The following is a 20,042-nucleotide window of genomic DNA, read 5'->3' on the forward strand; positions in this document are numbered from 1 at the left end:
ATAATACACACATAATCGGGTAAGTACCTCACATAATACATCACGTCATTTCACTTGTGCGCTGTTGACTGCACTGTTCAGCCTTCAGTCTGAAATCCCTGCATTCAGCATTTCATTCAAGTAAACCAGCAAATATACAAAGTATACTTTTATACTTTTTATACTGATCTGAAGTCAGTGGCTCAGTATTTCACTGCTGCATCATCAAAATAGTAATATGCACCTTCACAGGCAGGTGCACAAAAAGACGTTTGCACTCTGCTTGTTCCCGAGGTGTAACCGTTTGCTCTGCAGGAAGATGCAGCCTCAATACTAAAGGGAACGGGACATGGCACCCTGATTGGATTATTGCATATTGTGCCCAAAAACACACCCATGATTAAATAAGAGACTCAGTAAAACCCCTTTGGAACCGTGCACCTGGCACGGTGCCCTCTATTCCGCCGTTAAACTCGCAAAAGTGGATATGGACAAGCCCTAAGTACACTCGGTCTTGGACTGTAGATCATACACGTGATTGTTAGAATAGAGCCCAAAGTCTCCATGCAGAAAAGTCAATAATCGGAAATTTATTTGACATTATGATTGCCCTGTAACAATTTTTTTTTTAAAGACCATGCTACACGTTCCAAGCTTTTACCCACCATCATAACAATGAGGCTATTATGGTCAACATTAATGATTTAAAATGTGCTGACGTGGCAACATGAAAGCAGGATTTTAATGTTGTAGTTGGTCAATGTGGAGCCAATTTTTACTGCTTTCTTTATTACCGTATTTTATTAATCTATCACACCGCAACATATTTTCAACCCTGTCTCCTCGAAATCATTTTCATGCGTTGGCACTGTCTGGACTGTGTTCGGAGGCAATTTTCCTTTTAAGTCAACGAAGTGCCACATTTATGAGTCGGAGTTCACAACTGTCACATCTGTGGTTAGATCTTGGCAACGAAGGCACTTTGGTTAAGGAGAGATTGTGGTTTTGAATGTATATAAACACATAAAAACAGTTTTAAACCCGGCTCCAGATATGCTCAGCATCAACACTTACTAAATATATTAACTGGAAACGAGATCCAACTGCACTTGACATTTATACATATTTGTTTCTGCAAATAAGAATGTATATGAACATATCGAGTTGCCTGTTATCTTATAGCTGTAGCTTAAAACTAGTAACTCTATCAAGTAATTTTAGTGGAGAAAAACAATTATGTTACATTTTGTTTATTTGACAGATGCTCTTCGACCAAATTGACATTGATATTGTGACAAACTTAACTGGAAATGCATCCCGCCCCCTAAAAATCGAATCAAAACCAAACAACAACTAAAAGCAGAGTGCTGGTGTTTGGTGATTTGTGATTAGTCTACGTAAGAGATGTTAAGCATTGTATTTGCCTAAAATGATAGAGAAGTGGAGAATATTACTGCAAATGTACAATAACTATCATATCTGGACTAACACTTATACATTGCACTGTGCCTTCTGTACATAGGACTATTACACCACCATTATGTTCTGTTTTTATATATATATTTTTTATCAGAAAATGCTTTTTATACGCCACCTTTTTAACTGCGTCTTTGTATTAATCTATCTACCTACCTATCTATCTAGCTCCACTTACTAGTTCGCACTTACTTAGCACTTATTCTGTACGTTTCTCCACAGTATGCAGTCAGCACCTATATCGCTAAAGGTCAGTGGGTTTACACTGGGAGAATCCCACATGCCGCGTGTCCGTTTGTCACGATCAGTGGTGACTATATATGCCTCATGCACAGTCCAGGTGTAAATCGCATCATCTTTTTTATCCTGGAGCTCCCACTGCAGCCATTTCGTTACGTTTCTCCTCCTTGTGTCCGTTCTGTTCAGTCTAATTCTATGGTAATGTCTTACACAAGCACTCAAACAAATAGGCATTAGAATTTATTCAGCGCTTGATGACAGTCATGACAACAACACAGCAAGACAGCAGCAGCAGTGTGTGTGTGTGTGTGTGTGTGTGTGTGTGTGTGTGTGTGTGTGTGCTGCGCTTAGTCGCTGGTAGAGTCAGACAATAGGACAGTTATACTGGTGAAACCGCCGGTTCAGCCCCGGCCCGCTCCTCACATTTTCCATCTCACCATGTTCCCTCACATCGCCTCTTTTTCCCCTCGTCCTCTCTTTCTGCTCAGGGGGGACGAGGAGTGAGGGAGCATACGTTTACACAGAACTGAGCTGCGTCTCTTTTCTTGGACGAAGGAAAATTGACAAGGCTTTGGACAAACTTTAAAAAAAAAAAAGAGGCTCCACATTCAAAAGCCGGAATCTGACAAACCGCCTCGGGTTAAAGAAAACCCAACAAAACTCAATATGCCAACTGTAATTGTCCTAAGGAAATTATTTTTATTGCACAGTGTTCCAGATGTGTTTATTGTTATGGCTAAATGTTGGATGTGCTTAAGTTGAGAGTCTATTGTGAAACGAATCATTCACGGCTCGTTTGATCAGGTTTTATCTGCCCCGCAGCCTCATTTATGAAAGCGTTTCACAAACAAATTTAATCAAACCCGTGTGCTTACAGTATGTCACAGTAATTCCCTTTTTTTTAACTCTGAAGTGGACGTGGAAAAGGTCCCAAAGTACATGCACCCAACCAGTTCATCATTTACAATTGAAAAGAGCTCAGTGTGTATAAGGGGGTCGGGGGGTGGGGCAGGGGGCTTGAAATGACTTCTCTCTGCTGGTAGCAGTGTCATAAAGCGAAGCGATGGGATCATTTTGACCGAAAGCGGATCCCTGACAGTCCAAATCTTACAACTGCAAACTGCGAAGTTCACGTCTGAAAGCAACGTATGCAATTCTTCTTGTGAACTGACATTAAAAAATAAGGATACAAATTCCATCCCTGTAATGTTTTAATGCCTATATACACACATACTCTAATATCTGAATAGCCTTAGTTAGACAATAAGCTTTTTACATGCTTTTAGTTTCTGTTAGAAAGAGATGTATACTTTAATTCATGCGTAGCACGTATTTCAGTAGTGTTTCCATAGTCTCAGTACGTCCGCTTTCCTTCATGACTGGATTTAAGAGGTGGAATCAATACGGAGCGAGAGCTTTCACCTCCGTCCACCCTGGGGTCAGTGCGGCTTAGCGAAAGGTGCAGCGGGTCTTAATATGTTGCCCACTCAGCCAATGATGCCAAGCAACATTTCGGCTAAGAGTTCCTGAATAAACAGTGTGCGGCTCCGGGAAGCAGAGAAAAACTAAAATCAGAAGAGGATTAATAAATCCGAACCTTTCGCAGAATCATAACTTCTATACACACAGAGCATCATGGGCAAGTCGGGAGAACTGTAAACAAAGTTGATGAGGGGAACAATGGCACAATTCATGATCGCACACGCATGCAACATCATATATACACAGACTTTCACTACATGTAACGCCTCAAACTCTGGCACACGCGTGCAGACTTATCTAAACACAGTCTAATGCAGTTCTATGCACTATGGAAAATGTATACGCGGAACAAATTTGATTCATAAATGGACAGGTTTCAATTTGAGTGCCCGCCCTCCCTCTTATGGCTGGCTGCTAAAATAGAGCTCAGACTGTGGAACTGGAGAGGAGGGGTCGGGGAGGGGTGGAGAGAGAGAGAGAGAGAGAGAGAGAGAGAGAGAGAGAGAGAATCTCCATTCAAGGTGATTTGAACGATAGTTTCTGTGTGGGGTTACAAAACTGGTTGAGTGAATATGAGCAGCCAGCGAAGCCAATTTTATACATGGCTAAGTTTTCTCTTATACTGTGTACCTGAGTGAGCACACACACCTATAGTTGCACACACACACACACACACACACACACACACAGGTATCCTCACTTTGAAGGATTTTTACATCCTTGTGATGATCATCAGGGGAAAAATAAAAATACACACATGCAACTCTGTGAACACAGTAAAATAACAAATAGAGAAATGATCCACCTGCCCAAAAGTGGACTTCCAAACAAAGTATATCAACAGCCCAAATACTATACTCAAATATTCATTATCAATGAATCTATTGTTATCTTCTCAGTTAATTCAATTAATCGTACGGACGATGTATGACATGAACGACAAAGAAAATCATCAAAACCTCGCATTTGAGAAACTGGAGCCATGCAGCACATGATTTCGAAACACGGCTGCAGGGATCTGCTCCCACGCAGCTTCAGGAGCATTAGTGAGGTCGGCCACTGATGGTGTCCGATAAAGCCGGCTCGCTGTTGCCGCTCTTTTAGTTTTTCCCAGAGGCGCTGGATGGGTCGACATCTGTGATCTTTGAAAGGGAATCAAATTTTTCCACATCAAACTGGAGAAATCTCACTGTGCACAAAAGGGCCTTGTCACAATGAAACAGGAAACCTCCAAACTGCCAGAAGGCTGAAAGCATTGTCTTATTGCATTGTCTATTGCAGTATATTGTCTATAGTATGCTGTGATATTAATATTTCCCCCGAGGGGCCTAGTCCAAAGCAAGAAAACAACAGCCCCGAACAGAGTGTCCAAATACTTTTGGCCATGCAGCGCGGAAAAAAGCAACATATACAAAGCAATGAGGAAAAAAGTAAAGACAGTAGACACATTATTTATCAGCTGCCAACAGTCTCTCTCTCTATATGTCTTATACAGCATGCTACCGCACTATCTCATGGAAAAGCAATAAAAAATGGAAAAGATTCATGACACAGATAAACAATATTTACCAGAGTACACGTGCCCGGCACTCTTTCTCTCTCTCACTCAGGGCGTGGTTCGACAGACAGGAAATGGTCCCCTCTGCTTTTAGCTGGGGCCCTGCACAGGGTGTGTGTGTGTGTGTGTGTGTGTGTGTGTGTGTGTGTGTGTGTGTGTGTGTGTAGTGTGCCCACTGAAAAACGTCAATAAGCAAAGAAACACACTCATACCACTATTTCGTCAGCGCAAAGCACAGCCATCGGTCCGCCTTGTGTTTCCAAGCTTGAGTCATATCCCAGAACTGATCCCTGAAACGTAGAGGTTTTCGCTCGGCGATGAATATTAACTTTTACCTCGAGCAGGAGAGCAGATGACAATGGTGAGTGGATCTCACGGGTAAAAATCCCAAGCAGTCGTTAAATTGCACTGGCAATTTTTCAACTCTCAGAATGACAGAATGTCACACGGCATCACAGGGATTTCACAGCTCCTGTACGAAGACATGTTCTATTCTATTCTACTTGGCGTGTGTGTGTGTGTGTGTGTGTGTGTGTGTCTGGGCATATGTGTGTGTCCAGACGGACGTCAAAGTGGTCAGTTCATGTTGGCCGAGTTGCCAAGGGCTGGACCGTTGTGGTTTTCTTTGAGCACCGTGCCAAAAGGCGGTGTGTGTGTTGTGTGTGTGCGTGTGCGCTTGCGTGTGTGTGAGTGTAGAGTTGGGTTGTCCTCAGGCTAAAATGGGCACCAACCACAACAGACAAACCGATCGACTGATAGACAAACACAAAGAAGGACAGAAATTGTGAGAGAGGGAGAGAGAGAGAGAGAGAGAGAGAGAGAACGACCACAGAAAAGAGACGGGGCCTCCCTGTGAAACTTAGGGTTAGTTTCCGAAAACACAAAAGCTCCCTCACACACGGCGCTCCTCAACATGGATGCAGTTGAACGGACCTCCGCCGGACGCGGACTCTACATATGGTGTTTGCGGATTCTCCTTCGCCACTACTTGTGTTGAGTGGACGCTGAGAAGAGGTTTGTGTGGAGGTTAGGCTGACGCAGACACTCATGGAGCTCATCACACTTGATGGGAAAAGGTGGAAGGTGTTAGTGGGTGTGTCTGTTGGGGAACAGCGACAGCGTTTGCACTTGGTCAGTTTCCCTGCTCCGGAGGGAGTTCGGATCCACAGCAGAGGAAAGAGACAATCGCATTCGTAGCTGTGTGAGTGAACAAACGAAGGCCAGTAACTACAATTACACAGGACAAATTAACGAAAGGTTTAAAGTCCAGCGTCCAGCACTTTTGCACCGTGACCTATGCATGGCAACTGTTTATCATGTTGCTGTAGACACAGGTTCTGCTGTGAAAGCCGCACAGTTTGCCAGACAGTGAATCACTCCACGCATAAAAATAAATAGATAAATAAGCGAATGCTCCTTCCCATGCGTGCATTGTTTGTTCACAAATTCTTCTTCACTCCCCATGATGCATTCTTTTTGTATGAGAGCATCAGCAGCGGCTACAGCCGCGCAGCTAGTGTCCAGCCTCACCTGCCAACTCTGGAACTTATTGCACAGCAATGAATGTTGGTAAAATTCAACACAAGTCATACCAAGTCATAGCACTGTGGAGCAGCCCAAAGAAAGCTGAGGTCAACCGTTTATGTGTTTTCCCTTGTTCAGGTAAATAAAGGCCATGTCCATATTGTCACTTCATCATTACCGCACATATGCGGCTGATGAATTTGCTTCCCACGTCTCAGAACAACGTAGTTACCGCCATATAGCTCGAGGCTTCTGAGCCGCCCGGCCGCAGAGCCAAACTCCAGAGGAGAGGCCTCTGCCCTGCTAAAGACATTATCGCTGAGAATAACCCCCGCGCCCAGTGTGTCGCGCTCCGCATGCGTGCCTGGACGTGTGTGTGTGTCTGTGCATGTGCAGTTGTTTTGTCCGGCAGTTAAAGATCTGAACATTGCAATCGACTTCCCTGTGGTGAAGTCTCCCCTTATTCTTTTTCAGCTTTTTTTCTCCTTGTTGTTTTCACGCAGGCCAGCCTCCGCCCCTGTCCTCCCTCCTTTCGGTCTCATTCTTTTCTGCTTCGTCCCTTCATAAAACTGTTTTTAAACTTTGTGTATCTTTTATCCCTCTTTGATGAGGTTCTGCGCCCCGTCACCATGCCCTTCGCTTGTCTTTATTTCTCCCCCTCGCCGACTCTTTCTCTGTCTGTCTTTTCTCGACTGTGAACCTCCGTGACCCTGGAGGCCGGCCCTCTTTTATGGGGATACCGCTCAGCTCGAGAATTGGGGCGGCTTCAGTGTTTTGCAGAAATGTTGTTTTTACCAATATGCCGCCATGGTCGAGCTCCAAGGTCAAAGGTCATGCAACACTTTTAGCTCAGCTCCCGTCTCCTTCTTGTCACGCTACAACCTCCCTTGGTAGCTGAAGCGCTCGTGTAATAAAGTACGTTCCCCCTGTATAATGAAAAAATGAGGAAAATAGCAAATAAGTCGTTGTGCTTGGCTCTTCGTTCTGTCAGTTTGAAGTGCCACACGCAAGACTACAATGAGACTCGTCTGTTTTGTTCCCAACATTCACATGGGATAAACCGAATCATATGGTTTACTCTGATTGACGAAGCAACTCCCAGGGAGATGAGCAGAGTTAATTCGCACCAACGGAGAAAAAAAAGGGCTATCTCAGCTAATTACTTCTGGTCTTACATAATTTCAACTGGGACGAATGTGAAAAAAATGTGACAAATTATGGTCATGCTGATTCACATGAGAGTGACATTATCACAAATCAAACAAATAAAGTGTCACGGCGCAAATTGCACCGGAGAGATCACTTGGGGGAAGAGCAGGAAAATGAATTGAGGCTAATTCTTGCCTCGTTTTGCAGAACCAGCTTCTCACCGGCTGCGACACACACACACACACACACACACACACACACATACACATGCTGCTGGGGGACATCTGCCACTGTCCTCATGCACATGACGGTTTACGTCGCATTTCATTTTGGTTCACACGTCCACGTGCACATAAGTCCAGACATTTCCCTGAGATTTGTTCCCGGTGGGGCTGAATGTGAGACTGCAAATTGCTCCGGTAATTTTTCCTGCCTGCCCCCTGGTTACGTTTTTTTTTTTCAGAAAATTTCCGAGTTTGTCCTTTTGAAACTAAACCACTGTTCTGCAACCTTCTAGACTTTCCAGAAAAATGACGACCGACCAGGCGAATGACTGACCTCTTCTGAAAACTGTGGCAGACACAAGTCATGCTGGCATGCCGAGCTTGTTTGTTTCTGTTCAACATTAAGGTTGAAATGCCGCGGAAATAACGACAGGCTTGTTAAGTCTGCTGTTAAACGTGCACGCTCAGTGAAAAGGCTGTCATTACACACCATGAGCCGGCAGAGTGCAGAGAAATAATGGATCGTAATGACTTTGACTACATCATGCTAATATGGAACAAACGATCACCAGATTTGCACAGGGAGGAGGATGGGTCAAAGAGCACGAGATGAAGAGAAAGAGAGACGAGCAAAAAGTTGTTCTGTGTCGTTGGCTCTGGCCAGATGTTGTCACCAGGTAACAGAGATCGTACGCCGACAGGCAGGATGTGATACAATGGCCCAATAGCCACACAGTGTAGACGACTTGAGGACGGTGGGGAACCGCCTGGCAGCCGGCACTTGAGACGCAAGGAATTCCACATCCAGTGATGAGAAGGAAATGAAGTCATCAAGTGGCTAAACGAAAAACGGAGGATCAAATCGCATCCTCCCAGATGTGCATGAGGACGAGAGAATACCTGATTATGGATGACATGTAGAGGGAGCAACATGAAAAAGAAGAATAGAGAGAGGGCTGGATGGGAAAAAAAACCCTCACGTTTTGGAGAAAGATAAAGAAAGATGCTGAAGTGAACCAATGAAGGTTGACAGAGGGATCTTCAGGTTTCTAGCTGAAATGAAAGAACAAAGACAATTTTCTTGCACAGGAGAAGATGGAGGAACGCCAAAAACCTGAACGCACCCACACACATAATAAGAAACAAAGCAGAGGGGATGTGACCCAGAGGGAAATCACAGCTCCGATTGACAAACACACTGATCAATGTGAGTTTGTGTGTGTGTGTGTGTGTGTGTGTGTGTGTGTGTGTGTTGAGGGTTTTTTGCATAACGCGTTCATGTGAAAAACAGGCAGTTAACAGGAAATGTTCTGAAGATCAGTGCGTGTGGTTTCACCAGGAGAGACTTTAATTTCCTCCCGGTTAAGTGGGAGAAAAGACGATTCTTTATTTTCTCTCTGCCACGCTTGCTCTGTCTTTACCACAGGACGGGGCTTCGGCATGACAATGAGAGTGTTGTTGCTTCTCGCAGAGTTTCCCAAAAGAGATTGAAATTCAAGCTTTTATGCCATAATTTCAATTTAATATGCAGTGGCAGAGGTCGGTTGGGTCGGGGGGTTGTTGCTCTACACCACACATTTACTGTCTATCCCCATACACAAAATGAAAAATATAAACAAAAATCTCACAGTCTAGGTTGCAGAGCGATGCACCAAACCCACAGCATCTTCCTTTATTTTTGTACTGTACATTCAGGCAGAAGTCGAATAAAGTGCTAAAAACTATCACCGACATACTCGCTGTGACTTCAGACGTGTTCACACGCCCTCCATGCCGGACAAAGGAGCTGGAGAATCACGGCTGGAAACAAACGTGAGGTGATGTGAAAACTATCCCGCTCAGAAAGAGAAACAGTAGAAGTCAAGATGTTGTGTGCACAGTAAATGAGACTGTTAAATTTTATAACATGGTTTACCAGCCTGTGACCAAATCAAAGCCCAAAGTGGCACTTTTTTAGTGGTTATCATACCATACTGCCCATGAGGACAGGACGATTCATTCAGTGGCGTGTACTGACGGATGAATCAATCCTATCTGCAGACAAGAACTATTTTTTTTTTCAACTATGATATTCTTATTTTTGTCCATTCTTGTTTTGTTTTGTGTTGTTTTATTCATATGTAACCTTTCAATAAAGGCTATAGAAAAAGAGTTTGACGATTTTTATTATAGTTATTATTATTATTATTATGACATGGTCAAGCTTAGGGAAAGATAGTGGTTATGGAAAATGAACTAAGACAAATGATAAGTGAACTGTATTGTTGGGACAGGGCAACTAGATTGGGGAAAGATTATGGCTACTGTTAATAATTAAAAAATGTTGATTATAAATGTTGTGAAGCAAACACAAACTCCCGCCCCCACAGCTCTCTGCCAGCCTGACCCTCCGGCCTATCACTTTCCACAATACTTGGCATGTGAGCGCTCTACTTCCTGTATTGGTGCTGAACATATATCATGAGGTGCAGAATCATCCATAATGAACGTGATTCATATACGGTGCTGGTTTCAGTGGCATGCCCATGAGCCCCAATGTGTGTAAGAAAAGAGGAGCAGCTAGTTAAGGGACAAACTCCTCTTCCCACTCACATCCGCATTATGGCTTTCTGTTCTTCTTTGTTTAGTTTTGCAACACAATGCCCACGCAGCACTCCCTGCACTTTCAATAGTACAAGTTTGATCTATTAGTTTGTTTTGTTTCCTGGATAAATTGTGAAAATTCACTTTCATATTCAATATACCCAAGTGTCTCGCTTTTTTTTTATCGTTAAAGTCTGAAAACCAGACTGGTACAAGAAATAGCTATGATTTTGACATCCATGATTCCTATCTCCTATGTAATAATGCAGATGAAGCCCATTCCTCTTGAAATCCATAGAACAACATTTGAACATAATCTGTGCCAAATTTCATGCTGATGAAGTGAATCAGGGCAAAGTTACAGGCTTTAGTAGGGACAAGGTCAGACCTCATTTAATTTCCCCTACATGTCTCTGTGAGTGTGTATTACATCTAATAGGAGAGGAGTGAGCATCTGTCTCTCCATAAACGATCTTTGTAGTGCTACGTAATGTCGGACCTTCGAACAGACTCAAGTTAAAGTACAGAGGCGTGTATCTCAGCAGCGCATTGGTCGAGCAGCGTGATTGACATGTCTATAGAACCGTCAGAGCCAGTAGAATTGACGGACAGCATCAGAATCCCTCCCAAGGACATTATTCGCGTTCTGTGAGTGGGCGAACCCACTATGACGCCTTTTTCCCCCGACGCCATTCGACATGCGACTTCCGCCTGTTTAGTCGAAATAGGGCGGACCAGGCGGATTAACATCTTGAAATGACGAGCGGTCTTTGTGCTAAGCTAACGGAATCGGATTTATGGATCAGAATACAACTTTTCCCGCAAAAACTTCGACGGTAAGACATAAGCTTTATGTACGTCGCTGTGTTGATACGAACATTGTTCAACGGGTGGTAAACTGAATGTTTGTCTGAGAGTTAGAGGAAGGATAGCTCGTGTTGTTAGCATGTTGGTAGCAGCAGCTATCAAGTCTGACATCGGTCAGATTATTATTATATTATCATGTGAAGTTGTCGTATTTATGCGATATGCTGACTTGTTCCTTGGTGTTTTAATTGTGTTTTGTGTCGGTGAAGAGGGTTTGACAGTGGCGTGTAGCCGAGCGTCTCACGCTCTGTGCAGATGTTGTGTGGCATCATGGCTTCATGTTTAGCATGTAGCATGTGTGATTCCAAATAGAATTTTTATGTCACTTTTTGATACGAACATTTTTTTTTGCTCTTCCTCGGCTGCTTGTTCGATGACATTTGGTCGGAGACCACACTTTTGGAATCTGTGAACCTCTGAGCTCTTAATTGATATGTAGCCTGTGTTGTCAACTTGGAATGTCACGACTGTCACATGTGGACATATTAATCGTGTACAAATTTTGTGTTTATGCGATATGCTGATTTCGTGGCATGTTGTTTTAATTGTGCTTCTAACCGCTCTGTGAATATGCTGTATGGCTATATTGCTTCACGTTGAGAAAAAAATGATGAGTGATTTGGTCCAATTGTGTCGGAACCATAGGTTCCTATGGAACAGGTGTGTGTGTATTGTTTTTTTCTGAAGTTAGGGTTTGTACTGGTTTTTTTTTAATTATTCAAGAAAGATGCAGGATTATGGACATATGGACATTATGCGTTACGTTCACACACACACACACACACACACACACACCTCTGCACATCCCACCATGTGGACTACTTGCCCAAGCTGCACAGCTATAACTCTTAGTCACAGACTGTTGTTCATTGTTCCATTTTGCCCATTCTTTTTATATATTTTACTGTTAATTTGACATATTTAATTTTATTACATGACTTGTTGCTTGTATGTATGTAAATTCCTTGTATGTAAAAAAACCCTACTTGGCAGTAAACACAATTTTCTGATTTAGTGTCACAGACTCATTCAGCTTTTCATTGGTAAAGACGAGCCAAAAAAACCAAAACTATTTTCTCATACAAATCAAAATACATTTGTGATTACAACGTAAACTGTGCCGTATATGCCATAGTGTTGAGTTGCATCAGTGTCGTCTACTGTCTGTCCTCACTGGATATTTCCTGCTCTGCGTCACTCACACATAAAGCAGACAATGTGGTCAACACTGTGTTGCCCCCGCCTCTCGTCCTCTCCTTCCCCCTCTGTGTGTCTCTTGCCACACCGTCTGTCATCTCCTCCTCGTATATCTCCAGCCCGGCTCCCGCTGTCCGTCCATCACAAGCTCTCCTACCTCGCCTCTCCATCCATCCCTTTCTTCCCCCTTTCCTCTCTCACTTCGACAGACGGCATATTTGATCTCACTCATGTGGTTGGACTCATCTTCCTTCCGCTGTACCACAGTGTTATATCGCTTCGTTATATCGGCTGACAATAAAATCTAGAGTTGAGATCAAGCTCCTATGAAATAAGGCGTAGTTCAGCTGTAGTTTGTGTCATTTTGTCTTTTCAGGGGAACAAGGCAGGGACGGGGAGGCAGCCTGGTGACGTCTAAACTCACCTTTAATACATCCACGTACGGATTAATGACACACTGTATGTCCTCCGTCAAACCAGACGGAGAATGAGATTTAAAATGTATTATTTTGGGCACAGGGTTTCCCCAGGTATCATTCAAGCTTGCACAATTTTTAGCCTTCGCTTTGAGTCTTTGTGAAACTACTTCGTGCACATGCGGCAGTCGATGACGAAAGCGTCACCAGATTTGGTGTTCGCCAAATAAATTGAGAAAATATTTTCGGAGCAAAGATTTTTTTCTTCTAATCACCAGTGATGTCAAAGCCAAACCACAAAATGTGTTGTTTTCATACCCACGAGCATCCGGAGAAGCTGACCGGTAGTTTATTTTGAATGGCAGCGTCTTCATCTCCGAGTTCAATAGAGTGCAGACGTCCCCCAGCGCCCCCAGTTGTCATTACCTTCACATTCACAGACGCACGCGAGCTCTGCCTGTTTAGAAAGTTTGAAAGCTCCTCTGCCACCTCGGTGTCTGCGGGCATCGATCAGCAACACCCGCGCGCTCCTGATCATAAATCACGGGTGATTCCGCGCAAAGACGGGTGAAATGTTAGTGAGTGCACCTTCAACATCAGCCACCGGGAATCATTAGCACGCTCGCGGCAGAGATCCCATTAGTATGCTGGAGCATCGTTTAGCATTTTGGAAATCAGCTAAACCGAGACGGTGTGCGGCGCGTCGAGAAACGAGTTGGGCTGGAGCAGGGATGAGAATATGATGATACAGATGAAGGATGTAGTCGCTTTAGATACATAGGAGTAGCATGGTAAGCAGGTACTGTGTGTGTGTGTGTCTGTGGGGGGGGCATCTTGTTGCTGTGTTTGTGATTTTTATTTTTTATTTTTTAAATCTTCCAGAGATTCTGTTATCACTACAATCATGACGGCCCGCCTCAGGACAAATATCTGATTAACAATTTGCGTGAGTGTGTGTGTGCGTGTCACTATAAATCATATCTGATTATGAAGATCCGGGAGGCAGCGAGATGAGTGATGGGAAGGAGTGAGAGAGGAAGACGTAAGGACAGAAAGCTGGATGGAGGAGGGAAAAAAACCCCCCGGGAGAGTGGTACATGGACGGCATTACAGAGATCATAATTCATACCAGCAAACCTCCGGCACTCAACTGAAAAATGATTACGCTTCACTAACATTAAGTTACTAATCACTCATCTGTGTTGAGTGTGTGCGCGCCGTTGCTCGCGTTTGCTTTGAAATACTTCACATGCATCCGACGACTAATAAGTCATCCTGTGCTTTATGTGTGTTTCACCAAATGGGCCTGAGGAGAGAGGGACGAAGAAAGAGGGAGACATTTGTTTAATTGACTTTAGAATGTTTTCAAATCTCAGCAGCCATTTATCATCTCTACGTTAAGCAGGTTTTGTTGTGCTGCGTGTGTGTGTGTGCGCGTGTGTTTGCTTGTGCATACAGTATACTGTATGTACTGTATGCCCTGCACTCAGATACATTTTGCCCCCACACACAGTGCCCTAAGCATACTGTGTATACAGCAAAAAGGTTTGTTTGCATGTAACTGCACGTTTTTGATAATTCATTTCTTCTTTTCTTTTACCATGGTCCGGTATTCAGACCAAGGTCTAATATTCCGCACTGTTACAACACAACATATTTAGTGTTTGTGGAGATGTATGTTGTAAAAGCAGCACATTTTTCAGATTTTACAAAACTAAACGAAGCAGCGAGGTTGTGTCAGGCCAACCCAGCGAGCAGCGCTTGACCTTTTGAAGGAGATGTCAGCATCAGAACATGCAGAGGTGGAAGCGATATCTCTCCTTAGATCTTGGAGCGGCGCCCTGTCCCATAAAAGCATCTGACGTTGCCTGTTTGCATCCATCTCGTGATTTACTGTCTTGTTGTGGCTGCGGCAGCTTATTGTCTCGGGAAGCCTGGTTGACTACCAGCTGGCGCATCTATCACTTCTGCCATTTTGTCGTGGGAGTGGCTGCGTCCCATTGACAATGGCGGGGGCTTGTCAGGCAGAGGGGTTAGCAACACTTCATCATCATCATCATCATCATCATAATAATAATGGCATCTTTGATGAGTGACTGTAGAGAAGTGTGCTTGTCAAGCCGCCCTTGACTAACCTTCTACTGTTCTGAGATCAGATATGATATCCAAACCCCCCCCCCCAAAAAAAGAAACAGCAAGAAAAAAAAAACTTTCAGACAAAAGGCCCCTCTAAAATTATTCAATGGTTTATGGTTCATGCAGCAAATTAATAATCAGTCATAATTTGCCTGAAATAAAAAGGTTTAATGCATTTCAAAATGGAGCCATAACAACATTCAGACATGACGTCTGAATGTTTCCATGCGTGAATTTTTCCAGTCATTATTTTGTTTTTAGCATATCCAAAAAATGAAACACTGTGCATCGCAGTCATCAGTTCAATCTGTGAGTGTGATTGATATAAGAAAACCGTGGAGTCAAAGCGTTTGGTGTCATCGCTCTGTGGTTTGATTTTCTGGCCGAAAATTAAAGCAACGTCCTTGAACAACATATTGAAGGCCTCCAGCTCCGCGGGAGCAGTTGTGGAGCCGACCCTGTGGTTTGACCTTCCTGTTGAGGAGGCAGGTGAAAAGATGAACTCGTCCTTTGGGGATCAATAGAGGAAATAAAAAAGAAGAGTGTGCGAGGCCGTCTGTGTCCAAATCACAAAAACCCAGAGAAGCTGTAAAACACGGTGGGAGGTGTTACCATTGACACATGTTAAAACTGGAATCCTTCACTATTTTGTTCGCCGTTTATGTGCAGCCTTTCATTTCTTCACTTACTCGTTTCCCAGCAGAGTGTGTGTGTGTGTGTGTGTGTGTGTGTGTGTGTGTGTGTGTGTGTGTGTGCGCGCGCGCTTTTATATTCCAATGGGGCCTTCAACCTGAACACACACACACTTATAGATACGTGTGTCAGAGGCTGTATTTTTCAGGGTTAAGGGGCCAGTAAAGCGATTCTAAAGCAATACACGTTTTATAATAACTAGAGAATTATTCCTCACCGTCCGTTAGCTGCTGCTCTCCTGTTCACAATAACAATCAAAGAGAGAAACAAGCTCTCTCAAGAAGCGCGTACTGCCCCTTTAAATGCTTGGTTTTAGGGTTACGGTTAGAGTTTAATTGTAAAGGATGAGGGTTAGGGCAAGGGGCTAGGGAACGCCGTATGTCTGTGAAAGTTGCCGACGGTGGTTGGTGGAGCAGGTTTGTGCGTGTGCATGTAGTGTGCGTCGTTGATGACAGCTGCTGATCACTAACCTTCATGTTGATTGCAGACTAATAGTCTGTGGGACAGACATTGAGAGTGTGTATGTGTGTTGATTGCAAGGTGTGTGTGTGTGTGTGTGTGTGTGTGTGTGTGTGTGTGTGTGCGCGCGTGTGTGCGTGTGCACGTTTGTGTGTGTGTCTGTACTGATTGCAGAGTAATGCAGATCAGATGAAGCAAGAAATCGGCTTTCTGGCTCCATCAATCATCTCGGCCTCTCTCCCCTCTTCCGTGTCTCTCTCTTTTTTTTTTCTTCCTCTGTGGCTCAGTCATCCTCTTTGAGTTTCAATGTCTCTGTCTTTCTTTCCTTTTCTCTTTCAGTCACACGTCATCGGCCTTTATCTTTCTCACACTCACTTTATTTCCTCCTTTTGAATTTGTTTTTGAACCACTGAATTTCACACATTACACACACACACACACACACACACACACACACACACACACACACACACACACACACAGTTAGGCCTCACCGTTTCTGTCAAAGTTGGATCTCTCCCCCATCCCTATTGTGTGTTCCTCCATTTTTTCCCCTTTCAGATCGACACAGTTGTCATTTTCTCGTCCAGCGGCCGTGTTGTCTGAATAGCAAATGTACTGGCGCCCATCTGAGCGTGTTGGTCTTTAAAATGAGGTGTGGTCAGGTTGGCACATTGGTTTCTTGAGGCAGCAGAAAGCAATTTTGCTTTTGACCCTGAAAAACCCGGTCTAAAGTTGGTGGTTCTTTATTTCACTGATATTTTCGGCGGACGGCGCATTAGGTACATAGTTATGTGCACAACACATCGACTCAGCTTGTTCCGCACCCACATGAACTCCTGAAAGCCTGTTTCCTCCGCGGGAAGCGTTCTCTCTCTCTACCTGGAAAATCTGCCATTAGAATTGCACATCTTTCTTTTAAAAGGGAATGGGAGATGTCACCCTGATTGGTTTATTGCAAGTAAGGTCCAAGATACACTCATGATTAATTGAGAGACTATGTGAAACCCTTTTGAACTATAGAGCTGGCACAGCGACCCTTTTTTCCACCCTTAAACTTAACTTGTGCTTGTGTTTTTTTTCACGACTAATCTTCTTTGTGCCTTTGCCGCACTCAGCTTCTCCTTTGACTCCTGTGTCTGAAGATCTAAACTACAGCCTGCCCACACGCCCATTATCTGTCCAGGCTCCACTGCCTGTGTCCCGGCCTGTCGCACTCCAGCATCAAAGGTGACACCTATTAGCTCATATTGAGTTGAAACAAAGACTTTGATTGATTTCCATATTCACTCTTGATAACATGTAGAGTACCTACCTGCAGTAGTAAGTTGTATAAGAATTCAGTAAAAACATGAGCGATCAAATCATGATAAAATATCAAGTGTGCAAAGAAATAGTGGTTACCAGCCTCAGGAACCTTATTACCACACACTGAGACCCTGACGCTTTCAAACAAGAAAAGCTCTGTTGAAGGGGTCACCCAGTAATGTGTTACTGACACAGGTAAACACACACATTAAACACACATCAGGGAGGGAGGATCTTCTTTAAGTTCTTGTGATCATACAGTTATCTTTAAAAACGTGTAGAAAATCAAGTATTAAAACACAACGGTAATTCGGCTACACAAAATGTGAGGCGTTAAGCACTCGGAGTTGGTCCGCTCTGTCAGCAGGAATACGCTGCAAATCACTGATTGGATTGCCTTCTTGTCTCGGGTGTAAGGAGACAGATTTATCTGGAAGTCAGTACAAATCACTTTTAGGGTTGTGTTTTAGTATTCGATGCGAATCACTATGGGGATTTCTTTGTATTCAGGGTTATTTAAATGGAATTAGCCATTAGCTCCGGTGTAATCGATAGTGAGACAGAGAGCGGGACAAACAGGCAATGAGAGAGGAATTGAGGGAAAAGTGTGTGTGTGTGTGTGTGTGTGTGTGTGTGTGTGTGTGTGTGTGTGTGTGTGTGTGTGTGTGTGTGTGTGCGCTCGTGTGTGTGAGTGGATTGGTGAAGTTGTTAGGGCATCAATCATAAATGAAGTCATGCACTAACACACACCTGCATGTACGCATGGACACAGACAATCATCCATCTGGAAAGATGTGCAGGTTCTGCATGAAGAGGAAACAGGTGTTTCTCTCCATTAGTTCAGATCAACAGATTGTATAATCCTGTTATATTGGTCTGATGGGATTTTATGATTCACTCAAACAACGTGTTGATCTGGAGTACACGCTGCTTTCTTGCGTTAGTCCAACTGTTCTGTCACTAATTACAGATTGTATGATAAAGAAAAAGATATTGGTATTAAGTCTAATCTGATGAGGGTTTCATGTTTATGTATGAAAGGGTTTTTGCACACCATCAGAGTCGAGCCCTGCAAAGATGTGTTATGGGGCCAAAAGCCTCATTAAAAAGCCACACATTTTCAAACCACAAAACGATTACAGGAAACAGTCAGATCATAGAATAAGTGAAACCTACTCAAATGAGCACTTGCCAACTTTACAAAGCAATTATCAAAAGTCACTCACTCGACAACCACTAGTTTACTCTAAAAGCTCGAAATTTCATTTCAAACACTTATGAATCATCATGATTTTGCGTCATTGACAGTAGTAGTGTGGCACGACTGCCCTTTTTTTCCTTAATCACATTGCATTGAGAGAATTTTAACAGGAATTACGTGAGTCACTGGCATGGACACATCTTTTTCCACTAAGACACCATGGAGTGAAATATTTCACACGCAATTAAAATGGCAGACAGTAAATGTTACCCTCTATGTGTAGTAATGGATTTCCAGTACTGACCTGCAGAGCCAACTTCTGTAATACAGTGTGTTGCTGTGGCTGAATGAGGTGTTCAGGTACAGTACTGAGTTCAGGTCTTCTGCATTTTTGCAGCCGTCGGAGCCGATAACAGAATCACTGTGGTGAATAAATATCAAGCATCAATACCATAAAAATAAAGTACGCTAATAGCACCAAATGCTCCAGGTTGCGGGTGAAACACAAGCAGCTAAACAGTCTATGTAGACAACTGTCTTTAAAAAAAAAAATAATTATAGTAATACATTTATTTATATACCGCCATTAAAAACAGGGTCAACAAAGTGCTTTGTCAGACATAACAGACAGAATACTCAGGGCATTCACACTGATAAAACAAAGCAAAAAAAAAAAAGCATCACATAAAAACTAAAAAGCTTTTAATATGAATAAAAGCAAAAGAACATAAAAAAATAAAAAGACGACATCACATAAAGGCAAGTCAGTAAAAATGGGGTTTAAGGAGGGATTTAAAAGAAGTCACGGAATCACCGAGCCTTATCTCCTCAGGCAGGTTGCTCCAAAGCCGAGGGGGCCCGATGGCAAGGGCGCTGTCACCTTTCAACTTAAGCCTCGACTTTGTAGGTCGCTCCAAAGGATTCAAAGCTGTGAGCTGGCTCATCCGGGGGTCAACAATTCTGCTGTGTGGCTCGGGGCCAGACCCAGGCGAGCTTTAAAAGTGATCACTAACATCTTAAAATCGATTCTAAACCGAACAGGGAGCCACTGGGGAGAAGGAGCCAGGGTTGTGGTGATGTAATGCTGTCTATTAGAACCAGTCAGAAAAGAGACGTTTATTTACTCCGTCGGATGTGCTTGTGTGTTGGATATACTGTATGAAAAACACGGTTGAAGCGCTTCTTGTGTCGACCCCCGATAAATCCATAAGGCTGAAGAATCGTGTTTTACTGTCCTCTCAATCCTGCTGTTCTTATTTCAAATGTAACCACAGTCCGCAATGACGTCACAGTATCTGAAGGTACATCTGTACATCACAGCAGCTAGACGAGAAGTTGCGCAACTGGAAGTCGGCAAAAGAACGACAACAACAAAAAACAAGATTGCGTCAGCTTGTGTTGCCTCATAAGGTCAGAATAATAAAAAACACACCCAAATACATACACAGATTCTGACTGAATGGGACAAGTGTTGAAGGATTCATAAATTAAATGGCGCGCACGCGCGCACACACACATACACACACAAAGAGAGAGCGGGACACAGATAA

The 20,042-nt window shown here is 43.5% G+C and overlaps 1 long non-coding RNA gene across 1 annotated transcript in view; it reads left to right on the forward strand.

Moving 5' to 3' along the window:
• The first annotated feature begins 10,726 nt into the window (after positions 1 to 10,726).
• The window catches only part of LOC118292449, a 98,822-nt gene continuing 89,506 nt past the window's right edge, over positions 10,727 to 20,042 (forward strand). The window contains exon 1 of the long non-coding RNA XR_004786910.2: positions 10,727 to 11,051. This is a non-coding gene — a long non-coding RNA (uncharacterized LOC118292449). The remainder of the gene's footprint in view (positions 11,052 to 20,042) is intronic.

Source organism: Scophthalmus maximus, chromosome 22 (genome assembly GCF_022379125.1).
Source record: "Scophthalmus maximus strain ysfricsl-2021 chromosome 22, ASM2237912v1, whole genome shotgun sequence".
NCBI classification, from domain to species: Eukaryota; Metazoa; Chordata; class Actinopteri; order Pleuronectiformes; family Scophthalmidae; genus Scophthalmus; species Scophthalmus maximus.